This window comes from Bufo bufo, chromosome 1 (assembly GCF_905171765.1).
Source record: "Bufo bufo chromosome 1, aBufBuf1.1, whole genome shotgun sequence".
Lineage (NCBI taxonomy): Eukaryota > Metazoa > Chordata > Amphibia > Anura > Bufonidae > Bufo > Bufo bufo.
Window position 1 is genome coordinate 460,019,834 of NC_053389.1, and position 14,370 is coordinate 460,034,203.

Sequence of the window (14,370 nt, forward strand, 5' to 3'; positions counted from 1 at the left end):
GATGGAAGCAGGGAGTCCCTCCGAGTCACTTGAGCAAATGGCCTGATGCATGCTCACCTGCTTGCGTAGTGACAGCTGAATTGTCACCATTTGCCAGAGAGATGACTACAAGCTCTCCACCATGTTAGACCCTCACTACCGGTCCAAAATTGGGTGCTTTTTCACACCCGCTGAGAGGGTGGACAAACTGAACTACTATCGAGACATCCTAGGTAGAGTTGAGCGAACCCGAACTGTAAAGATCGGGTTCGTACCGAACTAAAGGTTTTTCGGCCCCCGGACCCGAACCTCGAACATTTACACGCTTTCTTGGAGCTTTTTGAAAGGCTGCACAGCAGCCAATCTACAAGCGTCATACTACTTGCCCCAAAAGGCCATCACAGCCATGCCTACTATTGGCATGGCTGTGATTGGCCAACTGCAGCATGTGACCCAGCCTCTATTTAAGCTGGAGTCACGTATCGCCGCCCATCACTCTGCTCGGATTAGTGTAGAGCGAGGCTGCAGCTGCTGTAAGGGAGAGATCAGGGAAAAATCTTATGAAGAACTGCTTTTTTACTCAGCGATCTACAGCAAATGTGTTTTGTGGGTGCAGTGCACAATTTTTTTAAGCCTGCCCTGAGCCAACTACTACTGAAAACAAACTTTTTTTACTTCAGTTTGTCAATATCAATACATAATTGGCAGCCATTGTATGCAACGATAGTGCACCAGCACAGGATATCTGCATGTCTACAAGTCCAGAAATACAGCTTTTTGCTTACTGGGGTTAAAAAAAACATTTTTTTCATATAGTGCACATCTAGGATTAGACGTGCATAATTGAGTGTCATAATAAGGCCAGAAATACAGCTTTTTGCTTACTGGGGTGAAAAAAACACATCTGTTTCATATAGTGCACATCTGGGAATAGACGTGCATAAGTGAGTGTGAAATTTAGGCCAGAAATACAGCTTTCTCATATTGGGGCATACTGGGGTGGAAAAAAAAACATCTGTTTCATATAGTGCACATCTGGGATTAGACGTGCATAAGTGAGTGTCACATTTAGGCCAGAAATACAGCTTTTTGCTTACTGGGGTGAAAAAAACCCATCTGTTTCATATAGTGCACATCTAGGATTAGACATTCATAAGTGAGTGTCACATTTAGGCCAGAAATACAGCTTTTTGCTTACTGGGGTGAAATAACCCTCTGATATACTGCACATCTGGGATTAGACATGCATAAGTGAGTGTCACATTTAGGCCAGAAATACGTCTTTTTGCTTACTGGGGTGAAAAAACCCTCTGATATACTGCACATCTGGGATTAGACGTGCATAAGTGAGTGTCACGTTTAGGCCAGAAATACGGCTTTTTGGTTACTGGGGTGAAAAAACCCTCTGATATACTGCACATCTGGGATTAGACGTCCATAAGTGAGTGTCACATTTAGGCCAGAAATACGGCTGTCATATAGAGTTAAAAAAATAAAAATTTAGTGCAATACCTGTCACGGCGGGGAGTGGGGGAAACCCCCCACCGTGCGGTGTCAAAGGGTAAAGGGGATCAGCCTGGCCAGAAAAGAGTGATAAGGGAGCAGGTCACCTCCTACAACATCCCTAATCCTCTCCCTGACTCCTCACCGTATGAGCGGACCCCGATGGTAGGACGACTCATACTCAGTATACCTAAAGACCCTAAGTCGCCCTGGTAATCCCTCACCATGGAGCAGGGAAGAGACGACCTGTTCATCCCAGTAATGGAGGAACAGGAGTCTCTATCTGAGGCCAGGCTGCAAGGAGAGGGGAACACATACAGCTATAGAGATGGCAGGTAAGTGAGACTATAACACACTTACCTGCCACAGACACACTGACTGGAACCCGTGCACAAGTGCTGGTGTCCACACCAGCATTAAAAGGACACAGCACACACCACAAACCACACAGAAACCCAGGACATCCATAGCTGCAAAAAACATGAGACACCATAAGAACATCAATGACCATAAGGGTGGCCCTCACTGGACAGATGGAATATGAAGACCAGGAGGATAACTCCAGCATACACCATGGCTGGAGTACCCCTCAGCTTCAGGCATCCAGCAGAGGCTAAATAGCCCAAGCAGCCACACCCACATACACATAAACCCAGTGTTAACAAAACACTAGGAAGGGAGTTAACCCTTCCAACACCAGACAAGGGAAGGTAGCCGCTAAAAGGGGAAGTGCACACACAAGCATAGGAAGCTACACGTTGCCGCCGGCAACAGCATGCGTGGCAACCATGTCACGGCAATCACCCAGAAGGCCGAGACACCGCAACCGCATGCTCTAACAGCAACACGTTGCCGCGGGCAACCACAAGTGTGGCAACAGTGTCACAGCGTACACCATAGGCTGTGACAAAACCCTACATCAGAGTTTTTATTGGCGGTTAATTATTTTTAACAGACTTAACCACTTTTTACTTTGTATGGTGAACGCTAACTATGAGGCAAACATCTAATAAGGGACGCGGTCATGGTCGTGGTGGTGGTGTTGGTGGAGCCTCTGGTGCAGGGAGAGGAAGTGGCCATTCTGCCACAGCTACATGTCCTACTGAACCTACTACCTCAGGTCCCAGTAGCCGCCAGAATCCACAGCGATATTTGGTCGAGCCTAATGCCGTTCTAAGGATGGTAAGGCCTGAGCAAGTACAGGCGCTAGTCAATTGGGTGGCTGACAGTGGATCCAGCACGTTCACATTATCTCCCACCCAGTCTTCTGCAGAAAGAGCACAGGTGGCGCCTGAAACCCATGCCCATCAGTCTGTCACATCACCCCCGTGCATATCGGTGAACCTGTCTGAGCCTCAAGTCATGCAGCAGTCTCTTATGCTGTTTGAAGACTCTGCTAGCAGGGTTTCCCAAGGGCATCCACCTAGCCCTTCCCCAGGAGTGGAAGACATAGAATGCACAACCACTTATGTTTCCTGATGAGGACATGGGAATACCACCTCAGCACGTCTCTGAAGAACAGCTTTTACCCCAAAGCAATCAGTCTCTTAAATGCTCAGAGACTATTGCCCCTTCCTAGGATAGAAACTACCACAGACTGAAAGTGACTGCTGCATTCATGACCCCATGATGATCTCTTGTCTGCAGTGGAGTCTGAATCGGTGTGTATTTATACTCATAAGCACTTCCTACTTTGCTCTTGCTATATATATATATATATATATATATATATGCTGTGAACTGGGAATAGTAATGCTTTCTAGTGCAATGTTTTTTGTTTTTTTTCTAGTGTAATGCTTTAGTTTAAATGTCAGTTCTTGTTCCTCTGTCCATGGCATCTAGGATCGCTCCAAACAACATTTAATTGTATTGTACATTGTATTACATTGTATTGTACAGTGACAATAAAGGCATCTTATCTTATCTTATGATAACAAAACACAGGTGCCAACTGCTGCGTCTTTCTGCAGTGTGCAGACCGAAAAGGAGGTCAGGGAGGAAGACTGGGTGGAAGACGATGCAGGGGACGATGAGGTCCTAGACTCAACATGGAATGAAGGTCGTGCCACTGACTTTCAGAGTTCGGAGGAAGAGGCAGTGGTGAGACCAAGCCAACAGCGTAGCAAAAGAGGGAGCAGGGTGCAAAAGCAGAGAAGCCGTCGCCAAAACAGTTCACCTTCTACTGGCCACCGTCACCAGGGACCGAGCACCCCAAAGGCAGCTTCAAGGAGTTCCCTAGCATGGCACTTCTTTACACAATGTGCTGACGACAAGACCCGAGTGGTTTGCACGCTGTGCCATCAGAGCCTGAAGCGAGGCATTAACGTTCTGAACCTTAGCACAAACTGCATGACCAGGCATCTACATGCGAGACACGGGCTGCAGTGGAGTAAGCACCTTAAAAACCAAGAAAGGGCTCATGCCCCTCCTGCTCCCTCTTCTGCTGCTGCCTCGGCCTCTTCCTCCGCCTCTGGAGGAACGTTAGCTCAGCTCAGCAAACAGGGGATATGCCACCAACAACACCACCTCCGTCACCAAGCATCTCCACCATGTCACACGGAAGCGTTGAGCTCTCCATCTCATAAACCTTTGAGATAAAACGTAAATTCCCACCTAGCCATCCTCGATCCCTGGCCCTGAATGCCAGCATTTCTAAACTACTGGACTTTGAAATGCTGTCATTCATGCTGGTGGAGACGGACTGCTTTAAACAGCTCATGTCGCTTGCTGTCCCACAGTACGTCGTTCCCAGCCGCCACTACTTCTCCAGGAGAGCGTGCCATCCCTGCACAACCAAGTATCGGATAAAATCAAGTGTGCACTGTGCAACGCCATCTGTGGCAAGGTCCACCTAACCACAGATACGTGGACCAGTAAGCATAGCCAGGGACGATATATCTCCCTAACTGCACACTGGGTAAATGTAGTGGCGGCTGGGCCCCAGGCGGAGAGCTGTTTGGCGCACGTCCTTCCGCCGCCAAGCATCACAGGGCATCATTCTTTGCCTCCTGTTGCCTCCTCTTCCTACTCGGCTTCCTCCTCCTCTTCTACCACCTCCTCATCCGGTCAGCGACAGACCTTCACCACCAACTTCAGCACAGCCAGGGGTAAACGTCAGCAGGCCGTTCTGAAACTGATGTGTTTGGGGGACAAATCCCACACCGCGCAGGAGTTGTGGCAGGGTATAGAACAACAGACCGACGAGTGGTTGCTGCCTGTGAGCCTCAAGCCCGGCCTAGTGGTGTGCGATAATGGGCGAAATCTCGTTGCAGCTCTGGGACTAGCCGGTTTGATGCACATCCCTTGCCTGGTGCATGTGCTGAATTTGGTGGTCCAGAAATTCATTCACAACTACACCGACATGTCAGAGCTGCTGCATAAAGTGCGGGCCATCTGTGCGCGCTTCCGGCGTTCTCATCCTGCCGCCGCTCGGCTGTCTGCTCTACAGCGTAACTTCAGCCTTCCCGCTCAACGCCTCATATGCAACGTGCCCACCAGGTGGAACTCCACCTTGCACATGCTGGAGAGACTGTGCGAGCAACAGCAGGCCATAGTGGAGTTTCAGCTGCAGCGCTGCGGAACAGCACCACTTCACCACCAATGACTGGGCCTCAATGCGAGACCTGTGTGCCCTGTTGTGCTGTTTCGATTACTCCACCAACATGGCCAGTGGCGATGATGCCGTTATCAGCGTTACAATACCACTTCTATGTCTCCTTGAGAAAACACTTAGGGCGATGATGGAAAAGGATGTGGCCCAGAATGAGGAGGAGGAAGAGGGGTCATCTCTAACACTTTCAAGCCAGTCTTTTAGAAGTGGCTCAGAAAGAGGATTTTTGCAACAGAAGAGGCCAGGTACAAATTTGGCCAGCCAGGGCCCACTACTGGAGGAGGAGGAGGATGGGGATGAAACATGTTCACAGCGGGGTGGCATCCAACGCAGCTCGAGCCCATCACTGGTGCGTGGCTGGGGGGATACGGAGGACGCAGATTATACGCCTCCCACAGAGGAAAGCTTGTCCTTACCTCTGGGCAGCCTGGCACACATAAATAAGCGACTACTACATGCTGCAGTGCCTGCGCAACGACAGCAGAGTTGCCCACATTTTAACGTGTGCTGACTACTGGGTGGCCACCCTGCTGGATTCCTGTTACAAAGACAATGTGCCATCCTTAATTCCCTCACTGGAGCGTGATCGGAACATGCGCGACTACAGGCGCACGCTGGTAGACGCGCTCCTGAGAGCATTCCCGACTGACGCCGGGGGACAAGTGGAAGCACAAGGCGAAGGCAGGGGAGGAGGAAGAGGTCGCCAACGCAGCTGTGTCAGCACCAGTACCTCAGAAGGCAGGGTTAGCATGGCCGACATGTGGAAAAGCTTTGTCACCTCGCCGCAACAACCGGCCCCAACTGCTGATATGGAGCGTGTTAGCAGGAGGCAGCATTTGAACAACATGGTGGAACAGTACCTGTGCACACGCCTACATGTACACGTACTGACTGATGGTTCTGCCCCATTCAACATCTGGGTCTCCAAATTGTCCACATGGCCAGAGCTTGCCCTGTATGCCTTGGAGGTGCTGTCCTCCCCTGCAGCCAGTGTACTCTCTGAACGTGTATTTTGCACGGCAGGAGGCGTCATTACAGACAGATGCAGCCGCCTGTCCACAGCCAACGTGGACAAGCTCACGTTCATTAAAATTAACCAGGCTTGGATCCCTCAGGACTTGTCTGTACCTTGTGCAGAATAGACAGTTCTAACAGCCTCAACCATCCATCCTTGTACTCAAGTGCACTTATTCCTTTTTTATATGTCCCAATATTTTGGGGGATACCCCTATGAAAAAATGCTGCCTATTCCTCCTTCGCCGCCGCTTCCACCTAGACTGCCACATGAGCCTACACGGCCAGATCCACCCATTCACCGCCTCCTCAATCTCTTCCTCCTACATAATTCCTAATTTTTATTTTTTGAAGGTCTTTTATGTTTTTTTTATTCATTTACCTATCCACATTTGCCATGCGCTTAAGCACATTTTGCTACCTTTTTCAGCCCTCTAGCTGTTTCCAGGGCTATTTTAGAGCCATTTTAGTGGCCAAAAGTTTGGGTCCCCATTGACTTCTATGGGGTTCGGGTTCGGGGTCAAGTTCGGGTCCCGAACCTGAACTTTTTTTTAAAGTTCGGCCGAACCTGCCGAACCCGAACATCCAGGTGTCCGCTCAACTCTAATCCTAAGTAGTTAGTTGGCCTCTACCTATGTGCGCCATCGCCCATCCTAACCCAGGTCTTACTGGGGGGCCCCTCTGTGCTCACGTTCCACTACCAGTGCTGCTGGGGGAGGGGGGGCAGGAGCAGTACCAGCTCCATCAGCAGCAAATGAGCAGTTTTCTGCACCTTCCTATAGAAGAAAATACGCACCAGCAGCAGCAGGTAGACATAGAGCAGAACCTGAACCAGCAAGTGGTGGCATACTTGGAGTGCACCCTACCACCCCACATCGAAGATCCCCTGGACTACTGGGCAGCAAACCCGATTTGTGGCCGCAACTGGCCAAGTTTGCCCTCAACAAACTTTCTTGCCCAGCCAGCAGTGTGGCATCAGAGCGGGAGTGCGGCAGGGGCCATAGTTACCCCAAGGAGAACTCACCTGTCCACCCAAAACGTAGAGAAACTGACCTTTGCGAAAATGAAATAGGTGTGGATCAGCCAGGATTTTCAAACATCAATGCCTGATGCATCAGACTAGATCATCCATGGTGCCCCACCTACACTTTGACAAAAGAGACCTGTTTCTTCTGGCTACCTTTCTGATGCTGCCACCCGCCTGATGCTATACCTGCTGCCAGGTGCTCCTTCTGTCAGCCACCATCTTAAGCTGGTACTGGTATTGCCCCCACCTACCCACTCTGTCACTGGGCCACTCTGTGGTCTCCTTATGCTGCTACCACTTCACCACTCTGTGGTCTCCTCATGCTGCTGCCACATCAACACTATGTCTCTGAGCCACTCTGTGGTCTCCTCATGCTGCTGCCACTTCACCACTCTGTGGTCTCCTCATGCTGCTGCCACCTCACCACTCTGTAGTCTACTCATGCTGCGGCCACATCACTACTCTGTGGTCTCCTCATGCTGATGCCTCCTCAACACTATGTCTCTGAGCCACTCCTCATGCTGCTGCCACTTCACAACTCTGTCGTCTCCTAATGCTGCTGCCACTTCACCACTCTGTGGTCTCCTCATGCTGCTGCTACATCACCACTCTGTGGACTCCTTATGCTACTGCCACATCACCACTCTGTAGTCTCCTCATGCTGCTGCCACATCACTACTAGGTGGTCTCCTCATGCTGCTGCCACCTCAACAATATGTCTCTGAGCCACTCTGTGATCTCCTCATGCTGCTGCCACATCACTACTCTGTGGTCTCCTCATGCTGATGCCTCCTCAACACTATGTCTCTGAGCCACTCCTCATGCTGCTGCCACTTCATCACTCTGTGGTCTCCTCATGCTGCTGCCACATCACTACTCTGTGGTCTCCTCATGCTGATGCCTCCTCAACACTATGTCTCTGAGCCACTCCTCATGCTGCTGCTCCATCACCACTCTGTGGTCTCCTCATGCTGCTGCCACTTCACCACTCTGTGGTCTCCTCATGCTGCTGCCACCTCCTCACTATGTCATTGGGCCCCTCTATGGACTTCTCATGCTGTTCCCACCCTCCCCACTTCATGACTGGGCTACTATTTTGCCTTTTTGGCCTGGTTGACATCATTTATTTGACACGTCTTCTAATCTGTCAGAAGTAAGGAAAAATTAGACGCACAACAGATCCTGTCTGTGTAGCAGCTTTAAGGCCTGTATGGTCCCATCAAAATTGGCTTATGATTTGGGAGCCAAAAGCAGGAGTAGGTAGAAAACACAGAAGACATGCAAATATTCCATTCACATGTCATCTCTGTTTTAGATCCACTCCTGGTTTTTTTTGGCAGTTTTTTTTTTCATTTTTTTTTTTTACTAATACTGATGGATTACTGACAAAATACTGACCGAGTGAAGGTGAATGCATAACAGACAGGATTTTTTTTTGGGGGGGGGGGTTATTGTTCTGACAGATCAGAGGATGGGCAATATAATCAGTGATGTCAACACAAACTTACTGCTGACACCCTCTCCACTCTGTCAGGGGGGCCTCTACTTGTATAAGCGTTTAATTGAACAGGTTCTGTAGACGTCTGTGTGGAATCAGCTGACGAGTGTGTAAAAGGAGTGCGCTTCTTCTTGACGCTAACATCTACCTGTAAGACTGAGTTCACACTTGAGTTATTTGGTCAGTTTTGGCACCGGAACTGCCCAAATATGTGAAGGGTGCAATGATTCTAAAAGCGACGCCTGTCATCTGCATGTCATACTGACTCATAGTATTGTTTCACTACCACAACAGACTCCCTATGCATGTTACTGCGAGGCACAGTGTTGTACACCACTATACAGGCTCACTTTAGCCAGGAAATAGATGTTTTTTAACGTGACATCTAAAAATTTCCCTTTGTCTCTCTGTCTGTGTCCTCCTTTCAGTCAAGCAGCACTGCCTTTACATAATTAACAAATGATTATCCTAGTGGCATAACTATAAATGACTAGGCCTCATGGCAAATTTTTGAATTGGCCTCCCCCTATCAACAACTTCTTTGCTACACCCTCCTCCTGTGCAACCCCGACTCCTGTGGCTAGTCAAGATTGCTCTCCTGGATGAGGCCCAGCAGCTGCTCATTCCTCCAGTGTCTCTATATATAATCTCACTTTAAAATTTTGTTGAGTGGGCCCTGACAATAAAATCTTTTAGTCCTTCTCCTTAGGCCTCCTGCACACGACCGTTGTGTGCACCCGTGGCCGTTGTGCTGTTTTCCGTTTTTTTCACGGACCCATTGACTTTCAATGGGTCCGTGGAAAAAACGGGAAATGCACCGTTTTGCAGCCGCATCCGAGATCCGTGTTTCTTGGCCGTGAAAAAAATATGACCTGTCCTATTTTTTTCACGGCCAACGGTTCACGGACCCATTCAAGTCAATGGGTCCGTGAAAGAACACGGATGCACACAAGATTGGCATCCGTGTCCGTGATCCGTGGCCGTAGGTTACTTTTTATACAGACGGATCCGAAGATCCGTCTGTATAAAAGCTTTTTCATAGCTGAGTTTTCCCTTCGTGAAAACTTAGAACTGACAGTATATTCTAACACAGAGGATCTATTGTACTATTGCTAAGTAACCATGGCAACCAGGACTGTAGTAGCGTCCTGGTTGCCATGGTTACCGATCGGAGCCCCAGCGATTAAACTGGGACTCCGATCGGAACTCCGTTGCCACCAATGATGGGGGTGGGGAGATGGGAGGCCGCACACTGGCCACCAATGTTGTTAATGCTATAGAGGGAGGGGGGCCGATGGGGGGCGCACACTGTGCCACCAACAAATTATTACAATAGAGGGAGGGAGGGGGGGGGGCGCACACTGTGCCACCAACGAATAATTACAATAGAGGGACGGGGGGGCCGCACTGGCCACCAACCTATTATTACAATAGAGGGGGGGGGGCCGCACTGGCCACCAATGATATTCAAACTGGGGAGGGGGGGAGGGTCTGCCCCCTGCTGCCTGGCAGCACCCGATTTCTTACAGGGGGCCGTGATCAGCACAATTAACCCCTTCAGGTGCGGCACCTGAAGGGGTTAATTGTACTATCATATCCCCCTGTAAGAGATCAGGGCTGCCAGGCAGCAGGGGGCAGACCCTCCCCCCCTCCCCAGTTTGAATATCATTGGTGGCCAGTGCGGCCCCCCCCCCTCTATTGTAATAATAGGTTGGTGGCCAGTGCGGCCCCCCCGTCCCTCTATTGTAATTATTCGTTGGTGGCACAGTGTGCGCCCCCCCCTCCCTCCCTCTATTGTAATAATTTGTTGGTGGCACAGTGTGCGCCCCCCATCGGCCCCCCTCCCTCTATAGCATTAACAACATTGGTGGCCAGTGTGCGGCCTCCCATCTCCCCACCCCCATCATTGGTGGCAACGGAGTTCCGATCGGAGTCCCAGTTTAATCGCTGGGGCTCCGATCGGTAACCATGGCAACCAGGACGCTACTACAGTCCTGGTTGCCATGGTTACTTAGCAATAGTACAATAGTAGAAGATTCATACTTACCTGCTGGTGGCTGCTGCGATGTTCGTGTCCAGCCGGGAGCTCCACCTACTGGTAAGTGACAGGTCTGTGCGGCGCATTGCTAAATGAACTGTCACTTTCCAGTAGGACGAGCTCCCCGCCGGACACAGACATCGCAGCTCCCAGGTAAGTATGAATCTTTTACTATTGTACTATTGCTAGTAACCCGCTGCCACCAATGATCGGGGGGGGGGGGGTCGGGGGTTAGATGGGAGGCCGCACACTGGCCACCAATGTTGTTAATGCTATAGAGGGAGGGGGGGCCGATGGGGGGCGCACACTGTGCCACCAATGATTTATTACAATAGAGGGAAGAAGGGGGGGGGCGCACACTGTGCCACCAACGAATTATTACAATAGAGGGAGGAAGGGGGGGGGGGGCGCACACTGTGCCACCAACGAATTATTACAATAGAGGGAGGAAGGGGGGGGCCGCACCAATGATATTCAAACTGGGGAGGGGGGGGTCTGCCCCCTGCTGCCTGGCAGCCCTGATCTCTTACAGGGGGATATGATAGTACAATTAACCCCTTCAGGTGCGGCACCTGAGGGGTTAATTGTGCTGATCACGGCCCCTGTAAGAGATCGGATGCTGCTAGGCAGCAGGGGGCAGTCATGTACACAGTTTGTAGTATATTCTAACTAGAAGCGTCCCCATCACCATGGGAACGCCTCTGTGTTAGAATATACTGTCGGAAATGAGGTTTCACGATCTAACTCATATCCGACAGTATATTCTAACATAGAGGCGTTCCCATGGTGATGGGGACGCTTCAAGTTAAAATATACCATCGGATTGGAGAAAACTCCGATCCGATGGTATAAAAGGGACTCCAGACTTTACATTGAAAGTCAATAGGGACGGATCCGTTTGAAATGGCACCATATTGTGTCAACGTCAAACGGATCCGTCCCCATTGACTTGCATTGTAATTCAGGACGGATCCGTTTGGCTCCGCACGGCCAGGCGGACACCAAAACGACTTTTTTTTCATGTCCGTGGATCCTCCAAAAATCAAGGAAGACCCACGGACGAAAAAACGGTCACGGATCACGGAAAAACGGGACCCGTTTTTGCGGACCGCAAAAAAATAAGTTCGTGTGCAGGAGGCCTTAGTATGCCCCTTTTGAGTTTGGGCCCCAAAGCTGCCGCTTTCCCTGCTTCCCCTGTATCTACGCCTCTGGATTATTCATTGCTTATATATAAATGCATGATGCTCAGATACTATTTCATATGTACACTGTTTTTCTTTTACTATGTGTCCTTTACCATGGATTATCTGCGGGCACTCACCTACTCTCTATCTTATTATATTTATGTACAGTATTTAATTAAAGATTAGCTCTAGGAAACATTCCTAGACCAGCTTCTACTGAAAGACATATAATTATGTGTGTAACAAAACCTTTTTTCCACTTTTAGCATCAAGGTTCCCACATAATTAGTTCAATATACTACTTTTGCGTTATTATTTATCTCAGTCCTTGATCACTAATCTAACACAATACATAGAATGATGATAGGCACTACCTATTCATTCTGATTTCCACTAAATGAGTATTTTCCTTTGAGGCTCAGCATACAACTATTGATATAAAACCGCCTAATCTTTTTTATTAATTATCACTTACAAAATGTAAAAGTTACCTGCTTTATTTATGAGAATTACAGGAAGCCAGGGTATCTCTTCAAGTTGTCACTAACTACAGTAGGAATGTAAATCTTTATGGATGTCCAAAAATCCACTAAATGTCACTTACAAATGTCATGTCATAGACTTGTAATCCTATTATCAAGGGCTAATGAATTAATCGGGACGACACTTCCCGAGGTGAAGATTTTATAAAATAAAATGAAATATTCACAAATTTATATTGGCAAATTGTAATAAAAGTGACAGTACAAGAATACATACTGAGATCAATATCATAGCCTTGGACAGGGGACATTGTTGATGAATGAATAGAACTCAAATGGCTGCCGAAGATGAAATCAGTTTCCCTGTATATTGTGTAACTAAACAATGACAATGACATTTAGTTCACCTATTTTCATGATTCATTTATCAACCGACACTCAACACATTTTAATGTGAAACTGAAACAATATAAGGCTTTTCGACTGTTGGGAAAAATAACCAGCATAAAAACATTTTTATTTTCTTTTCTTTCTTTCTTCCCCTTGATACTGTTTAGTTTTTAGGGTGGCTGCATACGGTGCAGATTTATGTGCAGAAAATTTGCAGGAAATCCGCACTGAAACAATATAAAAAACACATATAAATCCGGAATATTTATCATGTATGTATTTTTTGTTCATTTTTATGCAGTTTTAGTATAGATTTGATGCAGATTTTCCGCAGATCTCACTCTTCCATTGAAATGGGTGAAATCCACACAAAAAAATAGCAACAATTGACATACTGCAGATTTCCAAATCCACATAGCATATCAATTTCACACATTAAAATATAGGCAAGGTAGTCATGAGATCTGGCAAATGTTTTTTGATACTGTACTATGCTATGTTTCTTCCCGCAAAAATCTAACTAAACGGTGCTGTGAATGTACCCTTAGGGCCCATTTAGACACAGTAGTGCTTTGCGGATCCGCAATCTGCGGAACGGATGCGGACCCATTTATACGGCCGTCTGAATGAGCCCTTACTGTGACAAATATGTAAGGCTCAGTTACAGGAGAAATCAGCAAGGTGGCACAATGTAAAATAAATTAAGACAAAAAAATGCCACCACTAGTAATCACATGTACTAAAAAACTGGAAATGTGTCTGACCATAAGCAGGAAAAAATAGCCCCCTCTTGAACTATTTTCCTTTTTGCACAGTGATAATAAATATGTAACTAGAAGTTTTAAAGATAATCTGCCAGCAGTTTTACTGATGCAAAACTACTAACAGAAATACAGTAGGTAGGTTCAGGGGACAGGAACTAATACATACCTCTGTCACAAATCACTGGGGTTGGGCCCTCAGACTGCGATGACAAGAAGTCTGCTGCAGCCATCACTCACAACAGAGGGGAAGAGTTATAGTGTAGCTCAAACATTGAGCCTGAAGCACTTCCACCAGAAGAAGTGCTCCCTGTGCACTTCTGATTATTAATAGTTATTTTTTTTAAACTTCAGGCTAGAGATGAGCGAAGTTTTCAAAAATTTGATTCGGCCGGTTTGCTGAATTTTTCGGAAAAATTGGCTTCGATCCGAATTTATTTGCGGCGAATCGCTGTAAATCGCTGTAAACGGCTATTTTCTGGCTGCTGATACCCTTTATAGTGGTGTAGAACACTGTGCCTTGCAGTAACACGCATAGGGAGTCTGCTTTGGTAGTGAAATAATACTGTGAGTTCGTATGACCTGCAGATGACGAGAGGCGTTGCTCTTAGAATCACTGCATATTTCACTTATTTGGGTGGTCCCGGGGCCAAAACTGACCAAATAACTCAAGTATCAACTCAGCCTTACAGGTCGATGTTAGTGTCCAGATGAAGCGCAGTCCTTTTACACCGTCATCAGCTCATTCCACATAGATGTCTACAGAACCTGTTCTATTAAACACTTATACAAGTAGAGCCCCTCGACAGAGTGGAGAGGGTGTCAGCAGTAAGTTTGTGTTGACGTCACTGATTCATTTTCCCCATTCTCTGATCCGTCAGAAC